At 51.6% G+C, this 9634-nt stretch overlaps 23 non-coding genes and 1 pseudogene across 23 annotated transcripts; all 24 read right to left on the bottom strand.

Annotated features, from left to right (window-relative positions):
- Window positions 1-62: 62 nt before the first annotated feature.
- LOC134308510 (U2 spliceosomal RNA) lies at window positions 63-253 on the bottom strand. Its single transcript, XR_010010772.1, has one exon. It is a non-coding gene; the product is annotated as a U2 spliceosomal RNA (small nuclear RNA).
- Window positions 254-370: 117 nt separating this feature from the next.
- LOC134308626 (U5 spliceosomal RNA) lies at window positions 371-485 on the bottom strand. Its single transcript, XR_010010863.1, has one exon. It is a non-coding gene; the product is annotated as a U5 spliceosomal RNA (small nuclear RNA).
- A 379-nt stretch (window positions 486-864) lies between these two features.
- LOC134308511 (U2 spliceosomal RNA) lies at window positions 865-1053 on the bottom strand. Its single transcript, XR_010010773.1, has one exon. It is a non-coding gene; the product is annotated as a U2 spliceosomal RNA (small nuclear RNA).
- A 115-nt stretch (window positions 1054-1168) lies between these two features.
- On the bottom strand, window positions 1169-1284 carry LOC134308241 (U5 spliceosomal RNA). Its single transcript, XR_010010514.1, has one exon. It is a non-coding gene; the product is annotated as a U5 spliceosomal RNA (small nuclear RNA).
- Window positions 1285-1663: 379 nt separating this feature from the next.
- LOC134308261 (U2 spliceosomal RNA) lies at window positions 1664-1854 on the bottom strand. Its single transcript, XR_010010531.1, has one exon. It is a non-coding gene; the product is annotated as a U2 spliceosomal RNA (small nuclear RNA).
- Window positions 1855-1971: 117 nt separating this feature from the next.
- Window positions 1972-2086, bottom strand: LOC134308625 (U5 spliceosomal RNA). Its single transcript, XR_010010862.1, has one exon. It is a non-coding gene; the product is annotated as a U5 spliceosomal RNA (small nuclear RNA).
- Window positions 2087-2467: 381 nt separating this feature from the next.
- Window positions 2468-2657, bottom strand: LOC134308508 (U2 spliceosomal RNA). The gene has a single exon (XR_010010770.1). It is a non-coding gene; the product is annotated as a U2 spliceosomal RNA (small nuclear RNA).
- A 117-nt stretch (window positions 2658-2774) lies between these two features.
- Window positions 2775-2888, bottom strand: LOC134308246 (U5 spliceosomal RNA). Its single transcript, XR_010010519.1, has one exon. It is a non-coding gene; the product is annotated as a U5 spliceosomal RNA (small nuclear RNA).
- A 379-nt stretch (window positions 2889-3267) lies between these two features.
- On the bottom strand, window positions 3268-3458 carry LOC134308259 (U2 spliceosomal RNA). Its single transcript, XR_010010529.1, has one exon. It is a non-coding gene; the product is annotated as a U2 spliceosomal RNA (small nuclear RNA).
- Window positions 3459-3575: 117 nt separating this feature from the next.
- Window positions 3576-3682, bottom strand: LOC134308252 (U5 spliceosomal RNA; annotated as a pseudogene).
- A 387-nt stretch (window positions 3683-4069) lies between these two features.
- Window positions 4070-4260, bottom strand: LOC134308285 (U2 spliceosomal RNA). Its single transcript, XR_010010554.1, has one exon. It is a non-coding gene; the product is annotated as a U2 spliceosomal RNA (small nuclear RNA).
- A 117-nt stretch (window positions 4261-4377) lies between these two features.
- LOC134308624 (U5 spliceosomal RNA) lies at window positions 4378-4492 on the bottom strand. Its single transcript, XR_010010861.1, has one exon. It is a non-coding gene; the product is annotated as a U5 spliceosomal RNA (small nuclear RNA).
- A 380-nt stretch (window positions 4493-4872) lies between these two features.
- Window positions 4873-5063, bottom strand: LOC134308258 (U2 spliceosomal RNA). Its single transcript, XR_010010528.1, has one exon. It is a non-coding gene; the product is annotated as a U2 spliceosomal RNA (small nuclear RNA).
- A 117-nt stretch (window positions 5064-5180) lies between these two features.
- Window positions 5181-5295, bottom strand: LOC134308621 (U5 spliceosomal RNA). Its single transcript, XR_010010859.1, has one exon. It is a non-coding gene; the product is annotated as a U5 spliceosomal RNA (small nuclear RNA).
- A 379-nt stretch (window positions 5296-5674) lies between these two features.
- On the bottom strand, window positions 5675-5865 carry LOC134308257 (U2 spliceosomal RNA). Its single transcript, XR_010010527.1, has one exon. It is a non-coding gene; the product is annotated as a U2 spliceosomal RNA (small nuclear RNA).
- Window positions 5866-5982: 117 nt separating this feature from the next.
- LOC134308620 (U5 spliceosomal RNA) lies at window positions 5983-6097 on the bottom strand. Its single transcript, XR_010010858.1, has one exon. It is a non-coding gene; the product is annotated as a U5 spliceosomal RNA (small nuclear RNA).
- Window positions 6098-6476: 379 nt separating this feature from the next.
- LOC134308256 (U2 spliceosomal RNA) lies at window positions 6477-6667 on the bottom strand. The gene has a single exon (XR_010010526.1). It is a non-coding gene; the product is annotated as a U2 spliceosomal RNA (small nuclear RNA).
- A 117-nt stretch (window positions 6668-6784) lies between these two features.
- LOC134308619 (U5 spliceosomal RNA) lies at window positions 6785-6899 on the bottom strand. Its single transcript, XR_010010857.1, has one exon. It is a non-coding gene; the product is annotated as a U5 spliceosomal RNA (small nuclear RNA).
- Window positions 6900-7278: 379 nt separating this feature from the next.
- On the bottom strand, window positions 7279-7469 carry LOC134308255 (U2 spliceosomal RNA). The gene has a single exon (XR_010010525.1). It is a non-coding gene; the product is annotated as a U2 spliceosomal RNA (small nuclear RNA).
- Window positions 7470-7586: 117 nt separating this feature from the next.
- Window positions 7587-7701, bottom strand: LOC134308618 (U5 spliceosomal RNA). Its single transcript, XR_010010856.1, has one exon. It is a non-coding gene; the product is annotated as a U5 spliceosomal RNA (small nuclear RNA).
- Window positions 7702-8080: 379 nt separating this feature from the next.
- Window positions 8081-8271, bottom strand: LOC134308253 (U2 spliceosomal RNA). Its single transcript, XR_010010524.1, has one exon. It is a non-coding gene; the product is annotated as a U2 spliceosomal RNA (small nuclear RNA).
- A 117-nt stretch (window positions 8272-8388) lies between these two features.
- LOC134308617 (U5 spliceosomal RNA) lies at window positions 8389-8503 on the bottom strand. The gene has a single exon (XR_010010855.1). It is a non-coding gene; the product is annotated as a U5 spliceosomal RNA (small nuclear RNA).
- A 379-nt stretch (window positions 8504-8882) lies between these two features.
- LOC134308250 (U2 spliceosomal RNA) lies at window positions 8883-9073 on the bottom strand. Its single transcript, XR_010010522.1, has one exon. It is a non-coding gene; the product is annotated as a U2 spliceosomal RNA (small nuclear RNA).
- A 117-nt stretch (window positions 9074-9190) lies between these two features.
- Window positions 9191-9305, bottom strand: LOC134308616 (U5 spliceosomal RNA). The gene has a single exon (XR_010010854.1). It is a non-coding gene; the product is annotated as a U5 spliceosomal RNA (small nuclear RNA).
- Between the last annotated feature and the right edge of the window lie 329 nt (window positions 9306-9634).

The following is a 9634-nucleotide window of genomic DNA, read 5'->3' as shown; positions in this document are numbered from 1 at the left end:
CAGCTTTCCAGCAGGGGCCAGTCACCAGCATTCGTCAATTACTCTTTCGTTTGACCGTTTATGAGGGGTGCACCGTGCCAGGAGGCAATGCAATACCTGGTCGATTGCGTGGAGTGGACTGAGCAAGCCCCTCTTCGACTCCCAGGCCTAAAAATCCATTTAATATATGGTCCTCGGGTAGAGGACGTATCAGATATTAAACTGATAAGAACAGATACTACACTTGATCTTAGCCAAAAGGCCGAGAAGCGATAACCTGAAATAGGCGCCGGGCCACGGGCCCTACCTTTTGAGGATCCGGACTAGTGGACGGCGCTGACCGGCCGCCTTCACGCCCACACACCTTCTGTCATTCCACCAGCAAAAGAGCAGCTTTGCAAAGACAAAGCCTTCAAAAAATAAGTTGAACTTGTCAACGTTCCTCTCCACGGAAATCTTTAGTAAAAGGCGAAAGATTTGTACGTGAATGAAGAGAAACTCCAGCCCTGCTCGCCGGTCGCCCAGGCCTCCGTAGGCCACCGGCCGCTCAAGGAAGAGGGCTCGGAGGTAGAGCGACGAAAACCTGCAGCAAAAGCGCCCTTGGGTCGTTCGGGTGGGTGACGAGGCAGCACAGCCTTTGCCTGGAGAAACACAGGGTGGGGGAAATTAAGTCTTTCGCCTTTTTTTTTTTTTTTTTTTTTTTTTTTAAGTAAAATGGAGGGAAAATGAAAAAGCGGGAAAAGCGGGACTCCCTAGCGCAAAAGGACCGAGGAAACCCGGGCCTAGGCTAGGCAAAGGTCTAAGGCGCCGTACCCCTAATCCCAACAGCTTTCCAGCAGGGGCCAGTCACCAGCATTCGTCAATTACTCTTCGTTTGACCGTTTATGAGGGTGCACCGTGACAGGAGGCAATGCAATACCTGGTCGATGCGTGGAGTGGACGGAGCAAGCCCCTCTTCCGACTCCAGGCCTAAAAATCCATTTAATATATGGTCCTCGGGTAGAGGACGTATCAGATATTAAACTGATAAGAACAGATACTACACTTGATCTTAGCCAAAAGGCGAGAAGCGATAACCTGAAATAGGCGCCGGGCCACGGGCCCTACCTTTTGAGGATCCGGACTAGTGGACGGCGCTGACCGGCCGCCTTCACGCCACACACCTTCTGTCATTCCACCAGCAAAGAGCAGCTTTGCAAAGACAAAGCCTTCAAAAATATAGTTGAACTTGTCAACGTTCCTCTCCACGGAAATCTTTAGTAAAAGGCGAAAGATTTGTACGTGAATGAAGAGAAACTCCAGCCCTGCTCGCCGGTCGCCCAGGCCTCCGTAGGCCACCGGCCGCTTCAAGGAAGAGGGCTCGAGGTAGAGCGACGAAAACCTGCAGCAAAAGCGCCCTTGGGTCGTCGGGTGGGTGACGAGGCAGCACAGCCTTTGCCTGGAGAAACACAGGGTGGGGGAAAATTAAGTCTTTCGCCTTTTTTTTTTTTTTTTTTTTTTTTTTTAAGTAAAATGGAGGGAAAATGAAAAAGCGGGAAAAGCGGGACTCCTAGCGCAAAAGGACCGAGGAAACCCCGGGCCTAGGCTAGGCAAAGGTCTAAGGCGCCGAACCCCTAATCCCAACAGCTTTCCAGCAGGGGCCAGTCACCAGCATTCGTCAATTACTCTTTCGTTTGACCGTTTATGAGGGTGCACCGTGCCAGGAGGCAATGCAATACCTGGTCGATGCGTGGAGTGGACGGAGCAAGCCCCTCTTCCGACTCCCAGGCCTAAAAATCCATTTAATATATGGTCCTCGGGTAGAGGACGTATCAGATATTAAACTGATAAGAACAGATACTACACTTGATCTTAGCCAAAAGGCCGAGAAGCGATAACCTGAAATAGGCGCCGGGCCACGGGCCCTACCTTTTGAGGATCCGGACTAGTGGACGGCGCTGACCGGCCGCCTTCACGCCCACACACCTTCTGTCATTCCACCAGCAAAAGAGCAGCTTTGCAAAGACAAAGCCTTCAAAAAATAAGTTGAACTTGTCAACGTTCCTCTCCACGGAAATCTTTAGTAAAAGGCGAAAGATTTGTACGTGAATGAAGAGAAACTCCAGCCCTGCTCGCCGGTCGCCCAGGCCTCCGTAGGCCACCGGCCGCTCAAGGAAGAGGGCTCGAGGTAGAGCGACGAAAACCTGCAGCAAAAGCGCCCTTGGGTCGTCGGGTGGGTGACGAGGCAGCACAGCCTTTGCCTGGAGAAACACAGGGTGGGGGAGAAAATTAAGTCTTTCGCCTTTTTTTTTTTTTTTTTTTTTTTTTTAAGTAAAATGGAGGGAAAATGAAAAAGCGGGAAAAGCGGGACTCCCTAGCGCAAAAGGACCGAGGAAACCCCGGGCCTAGGCTAGGCAAAGGTCTAAGGCGCCGTACCCCTAATCCCAACAGCTTTCCAGCAGGGGCCAGTCACCAGCATTCGTCAATTACTCTTTCGTTTGACCGTTTATGAGGGTGCACCGTGACAGGAGGCAATGCAATACCTGGTCGATGCGTGGAGTGGACGGGCAAGCCCCTCTTCCGACTCCCAGGCCTAAAAATCCATTTAATATATGGTCCTCGGGTAGAGGACGTATCAGATATTAAACTGATAAGAACAGATACTACACTTGATCTTAGCCAAAAGGCCGAGAAGCGATAACCTGAAATAGGCGCCGGGCCACGGGCCCTACCTTTTGAGGATCCGGACTAGTGGACGGCGCTGACCGGCCGCCTTCACGCCCACACACCTTCTGTCATTCCACCAGCAAAAGAGCAGCTTTGCAAAGACAAAGCCTTCAAAAAATAGTTGAACTTGTCAACGTTCCTCTCCACGGAAATCTTTAGTAAAAGGCGAAAGATTTGTACGTGAATGAAGAGAAACTCCAGCCCTGCTCGCCTGTCCGCCCAGGCCTCCGTAGGCCACCGGCCGCTCAAGGAAGAGGGCTCGAGGTAGAGCGACGAAAACCTGCAGCAAAAGCGCCCTTGGGTCGTCGGGTGGGTGACGAGGCAGCACAGCCTTTGCCTGGAGAAACACAGGGTGGGGGAAAATTAAGTCTTTCGCCTTTTTTTTTTTTTTTTTTTTTTTTTTAAGTAAAATGGAGGGAAAATGAAAAAGCGGGAAAAGCGGGACTCCCTAGCGCAAAAGGACCGAGGAAACCCCGGGCCTAGCTAGGCAAAGGTCTAAGGCGCCGTACCCCTAATCCCAACAGCTTTCCAGCAGGGGCCAGTCACCAGCATTCGTCAATTACTCTTTCGTTTGACCGTTTATGAGGGTGCACCGTGCCAGGAGGCAATGCAATACCTGGTCGATGCGTGGAGTGGACGGAGCAAGCCCCTCTTCCGACTCCCAGGCCTAAAAATCCATTTAATATATGGTCCTCGGGTAGAGGACGTATCAGATATTAAACTGATAAGAACAGATACTACACTTGATCTTAGCCAAAAGGCCGAGAAGCGATAACCTGAAATAGGCGCCGGGCCACGGGCCCTACCTTTTGAGGATCCGGACTAGTGGACGGCGCTGACCGGCCGCCTTCACGCCCACACACCTTCTGTCATTCCACCAGCAAAAGAGCAGCTTTGCAAAGACAAAGCCTTCAAAAAATAAGTTGAACTTGTCAACGTTCCTCTCCACGGAAATCTTTAGTAAAAGGCGAAAGATTTGTACGATCTGTCTCGCGTGTGTCCAGCCCTGCTCGCCGGTCGCCCAGGCCTCCGTAGGCCACCGGCCGCTCAAGGAAGAGGGCTCGAGGTAGAGCGACGAAAACCTGCAGCAAAAGCGCCCTTGGGTCGTCGGGTGGGTGACGAGGCAGCACAGCCTTTGCCTGGAGAAACACAGGGTGGGGGAAAATTAAGTCTTTCGCCTTTTTTTTTTTTTTTTTTTTTTTTTAAGTAAAATGGAGGGAAAATGAAAAAGCGGAAAAGCGGGACTCCCTAGCGCAAAAGGACCGAGGAAACCCCGGGCCTAGGCTAGGCAAAGGTCTAAGGCGCCGTACCCCTAATCCCAACAGCTTTCATCTGTCTCGCGTGTGTCCAGCATTCGTCAATTACTCTTTCGTTTGACCGTTTATGAGGGTGCACCGTGCCAGGAGGCAATGCAATACCTGGTCGATGCGTGGAGTGGACTGAGCAAGCCCCTCTTCCGACTCCCAGGCCTAAAAATCCATTTAATATATGGTCCTCGGGTAGAGGACGTATCAGATATTAAACTGATAAGAACAGATACTACACTTGATCTTAGCCAAAAGGCCGAGAAGCGATAACCTGAAATAGGCGCCGGGCCACGGGCCCTACCTTTTGAGGGTCCGGACTAGTGGACGGCGCTGACCGGCCGCCTTCACGCCCACACACCTTCTGTCATTCCACCAGCAAAAGAGCAGCTTTGCAAAGACAAAGCCTTCAAAAAATAAGTTGAACTTGTCAACGTTCCTCTCCACGGAAATCTTTAGTAAAAGGCGAAAGATTTGTACGTGAATGAAGAGAAACTCCAGCCCTGCTCGCCTGTCGCCCAGGCCTCCGTAGGCCACCGGCCGCTCAAGGAAGAGGGCTCGAGGTAGAGCGACGAAAACCTGCAGCAAAAGCGCCCTTGGGTCGTCGGGTGGGTGACGAGGCAGCACAGCCTTTGCCTGGAGAAACACAGGGTGGGGGAAAATTAAGTCTTTCGCCTTTTTTTTTTTTTTTTTTTTTTTTTTTAAGTAAAATGGAGGGAAAATGAAAAAGCGGGAAAAGCGGGACTCCCTAGCGCAAAAGGACCGAGGAAACCCCGGGCCTAGGCTAGGCAAAGGTCTAAGGCGCCGTACCCCTAATCCCAACAGCTTTCCAGCAGGGGCCAGTCACCAGCATTCGTCAATTACTCTTTCGTTTGACCGTTTATGAGGGTGCACCGTGCCAGGAGGCAATGCAATACCTGGTCGATGCGTGGAGTGGACGGAGCAAGCCCCTCTTCCGACTCCCAGGCCTAAAAATCCATTTAATATATGGTCCTCGGGTAGAGGACGTATCAGATATTAAACTGATAAGAACAGATACTACACTTGATCTTAGCCAAAAGGCCGAGAAGCGATAACCTGAAATAGGCGCCGGGCCACGGGCCCTACCTTTTGAGGATCCGGACTAGTGGACGGCGCTGACCGGCCGCCTTCACGCCCACACACCTTCTGTCATTCCACCAGCAAAAGAGCAGCTTTGCAAAGACAAAGCCTTCAAAAAATAAGTTGAACTTGTCAACGTTCCTCTCCACGGAAATCTTTAGTAAAAGGCGAAAGATTTGTACGTGAATGAAGAGAAACTCCAGCCCTGCTCGCCGGTCGCCCAGGCCTCCGTAGGCCACCGGCCGCTCAAGGAAGAGGGCTCGAGGTAGAGCGACGAAAACCTGCAGCAAAAGCGCCCTTGGGTCGTCGGGTGGGTGACGAGGCAGCACAGCCTTTGCCTGGAGAAACACAGGGTGGGGGAAAATTAAGTCTTTCGCCTTTTTTTTTTTTTTTTTTTTTTTTTTAAGTAAAATGGAGGGAAAATGAAAAAGCGGGAAAAGCGGGACTCCCTAGCGCAAAAGGACCGAGGAAACCCCGGGCCTAGGCTAGGCAAAGGTCTAAGGCGCCGTACCCCTAATCCCAACAGCTTTCCAGCAGGGGCCAGTCACCAGCATTCGTCAATTACTCTTTCGTTTGACCGTTTATGAGGGTGCACCGTGCCAGGAGGCAATGCAATACCTGGTCGATGCGTGGAGTGGACGGAGCAAGCCCCTCTTCCGACTCCCAGGCCTAAAAATCCATTTAATATATGGTCCTCGGGTAGAGGACGTATCAGATATTAAACTGATAAGAACAGATACTACACTTGATCTTAGCCAAAAGGCCGAGAAGCGATAACCTGAAATAGGCGCCGGGCCACGGGCCCTACCTTTTGAGGATCCGGACTAGTGGACGGCGCTGACCGGCCGCCTTCACGCCCACACACCTTCTGTCATTCCACCAGCAAAAGAGCAGCTTTGCAAAGACAAAGCCTTCAAAAAATAAGTTGAACTTGTCAACGTTCCTCTCCACGGAAATCTTTAGTAAAAGGCGAAAGATTTGTACGTGAATGAAGAGAAACTCCAGCCCTGCTCGCCGGTCGCCCAGGCCTCCGTAGGCCACCGGCCGCTCAAGGAAGAGGGCTCGAGGTAGAGCGACGAAAACCTGCAGCAAAAGCGCCCTTGGGTCGTCGGGTGGGTGACGAGGCAGCACAGCCTTTGCCTGGAGAAACACAGGGTGGGGGAAAATTAAGTCTTTCGCCTTTTTTTTTTTTTTTTTTTTTTTTTTAAGTAAAATGGAGGGAAAATGAAAAAGCGGGAAAAGCGGGACTCCCTAGCGCAAAAGGACCGAGGAAACCCCGGGCCTAGGCTAGGCAAAGGTCTAAGGCGCCGTACCCCTAATCCCAACAGCTTTCCAGCAGGGGCCAGTCACCAGCATTCGTCAATTACTCTTTCGTTTGACCGTTTATGAGGGTGCACCGTGCCAGGAGGCAATGCAATACCTGGTCGATGCGTGGAGTGGACGGAGCAAGCCCCTCTTCCGACTCCCAGGCCTAAAAATCCATTTAATATATGGTCCTCGGGTAGAGGACGTATCAGATATTAAACTGATAAGAACAGATACTACACTTGATCTTAGCCAAAAGGCCGAGAAGCGATAACCTGAAATAGGCGCCGGGCCACGGGCCCTACCTTTTGAGGATCCGGACTAGTGGACGGCGCTGACCGGCCGCCTTCACGCCCACACACCTTCTGTCATTCCACCAGCAAAAGAGCAGCTTTGCAAAGACAAAGCCTTCAAAAAATAAGTTGAACTTGTCAACGTTCCTCTCCACGGAAATCTTTAGTAAAAGGCGAAAGATTTGTACGTGAATGAAGAGAAACTCCAGCCCTGCTCGCCGGTCGCCCAGGCCTCCGTAGGCCACCGGCCGCTCAAGGAAGAGGGCTCGAGGTAGAGCGACGAAAACCTGCAGCAAAAGCGCCCTTGGGTCGTCGGGTGGGTGACGAGGCAGCACAGCCTTTGCCTGGAGAAACACAGGGTGGGGGAAAATTAAGTCTTTCGCCTTTTTTTTTTTTTTTTTTTTTTTTTTAAGTAAAATGGAGGGAAAATGAAAAAGCGGGAAAAGCGGGACTCCCTAGCGCAAAAGGACCGAGGAAACCCCGGGCCTAGGCTAGGCAAAGGTCTAAGGCGCCGTACCCCTAATCCCAACAGCTTTCCAGCAGGGGCCAGTCACCAGCATTCGTCAATTACTCTTTCGTTTGACCGTTTATGAGGGTGCACCGTGCCAGGAGGCAATGCAATACCTGGTCGATGCGTGGAGTGGACGGAGCAAGCCCCTCTTCCGACTCCCAGGCCTAAAAATCCATTTAATATATGGTCCTCGGGTAGAGGACGTATCAGATATTAAACTGATAAGAACAGATACTACACTTGATCTTAGCCAAAAGGCCGAGAAGCGATAACCTGAAATAGGCGCCGGGCCACGGGCCCTACCTTTTGAGGATCCGGACTAGTGGACGGCGCTGACCGGCCGCCTTCACGCCCACACACCTTCTGTCATTCCACCAGCAAAAGAGCAGCTTTGCAAAGACAAAGCCTTCAAAAAATAAGTTGAACTTGTCAACGTTCCTCTCCACGGAAATCTTTAGTAAAAGGCGAAAGATTTGTACGTGAATGAAGAGAAACTCCAGCCCTGCTCGCCGGTCGCCCAGGCCTCCGTAGGCCACCGGCCGCTCAAGGAAGAGGGCTCGAGGTAGAGCGACGAAAACCTGCAGCAAAAGCGCCCTTGGGTCGTCGGGTGGGTGACGAGGCAGCACAGCCTTTGCCTGGAGAAACACAGGGTGGGGGAAAATTAAGTCTTTCGCCTTTTTTTTTTTTTTTTTTTTTTTTTTAAGTAAAATGGAGGGAAAATGAAAAAGCGGGAAAAGCGGGACTCCCTAGCGCAAAAGGACCGAGGAAACCCCGGGCCTAGGCTAGGCAAAGGTCTAAGGCGCCGTACCCCTAATCCCAACAGCTTTCCAGCAGGGGCCAGTCACCAGCATTCGTCAATTACTCTTTCGTTTGACCGTTTATGAGGGTGCACCGTGCCAGGAGGCAATGCAATACCTGGTCGATGCGTGGAGTGGACGGAGCAAGCCCCTCTTCCGACTCCCAGGCCTAAAAATCCATTTAATATATGGTCCTCGGGTAGAGGACGTATCAGATATTAAACTGATAAGAACAGATACTACACTTGATCTTAGCCAAAAGGCCGAGAAGCGATAACCTGAAATAGGCGCCGGGCCACGGGCCCTACCTTTTGAGGATCCGGACTAGTGGACGGCGCTGACCGGCCGCCTTCACGCCCACACACCTTCTGTCATTCCACCAGCAAAAGAGCAGCTTTGCAAAGACAAAGCCTTCAAAAAATAAGTTGAACTTGTCAACGTTCCTCTCCACGGAAATCTTTAGTAAAAGGCGAAAGATTTGTACGTGAATGAAGAGAAACTCCAGCCCTGCTCGCCGGTCGCCCAGGCCTCCGTAGGCCACCGGCCGCTCAAGGAAGAGGGCTCGAGGTAGAGCGACGAAAACCTGCAGCAAAAGCGCCCTTGGGTCGTCGGGTGGGTGACGAGGCAGCACAGCCTTTGCCTGGAGAAACACAGGGTGGGGGAAAATTAAGTCTTTCGCCTTTTTTTTTTTTTTTTTTTTTTTTTTAAGTAAAATGGAGGGAAAATGAAAAAGCGGGAAAAGCGGGACTCCCTAGCGCAAAAGGACCGAGGAAACCCCGGGCCTAGGCTAGGCAAAGGTCTAAGGCGCCGTACCCCTAATCCCAACAGCTTTCCAGCAGGGGCCAGTCACCAGCATTCGTCAATTACTCTTTCGTTTGACCGTTTATGAGGGTGCACCGTGCCAGGAGGCAATGCAATACCTGGTCGATGCGTGGAGTGGACGGAGCAAGCCCCTCTTCCGACTCCCAGGCCTAAAAATCCATTTAATATATGGTCCTCGGGTAGAGGACGTATCAGATATTAAACTGATAAGAACAGATACTACACTTGATCTTAGCCAAAAGGCCGAGAAGCGATAACCTGAAATAGGCGCCGGGCCACGGGCCCTACCTTTTGAGGATCCGGACTAGTGGACGGCGCTGACCGGCCGCCTTCACGCCCACACACCTTCTGTCATTCCACCAGCAAAAGAGCAGCTTTGCAAAGACAAAGCCTTCAAAAAATAAGTTGAACTTGTCAACGTTCCTCTCCACGGAAATCTTTAGTAAAAGGCGAAAGATTTGTACGTGAATGAAGAGAAACTCCAGCCCTGCTCGCCGGTCGCCCAGGCCTCCGTAGGCCACCGGCCGCTCAAGGAAGAGGGCTCGAGGTAGAGCGACGAAAACCTGCAGCAAAAGCGCCCTTGGGTCGTCGGGTGGGTGACGAGGCAGCACAGCCTTTGCCTGGAGAAACACAGGGTGGGGGAAAATTAAGTCTTTCGCCTTTTTTTTTTTTTTTTTTTTTTTTTTAAGTAAAATGGAGGGAAAATGAAAAAGCGGGAAAAGCGGGACTCCCTAGCGCAAAAGGACCGAGGAAACCCCGGGCCTAGGCTAGGCAAAGGTCTAAGGCGCCGTACCCCTAATCCCAACAGCTTTCCAG

This window comes from Trichomycterus rosablanca, unplaced genomic scaffold, assembly GCF_030014385.1.
Source record: "Trichomycterus rosablanca isolate fTriRos1 unplaced genomic scaffold, fTriRos1.hap1 scaffold_89, whole genome shotgun sequence".
Taxonomy (NCBI): domain Eukaryota; kingdom Metazoa; phylum Chordata; class Actinopteri; order Siluriformes; family Trichomycteridae; genus Trichomycterus; species Trichomycterus rosablanca.
Note: the sequence above shows the minus strand (reverse complement) of the source record. Positions and strands in the feature narration are given on the sequence as shown.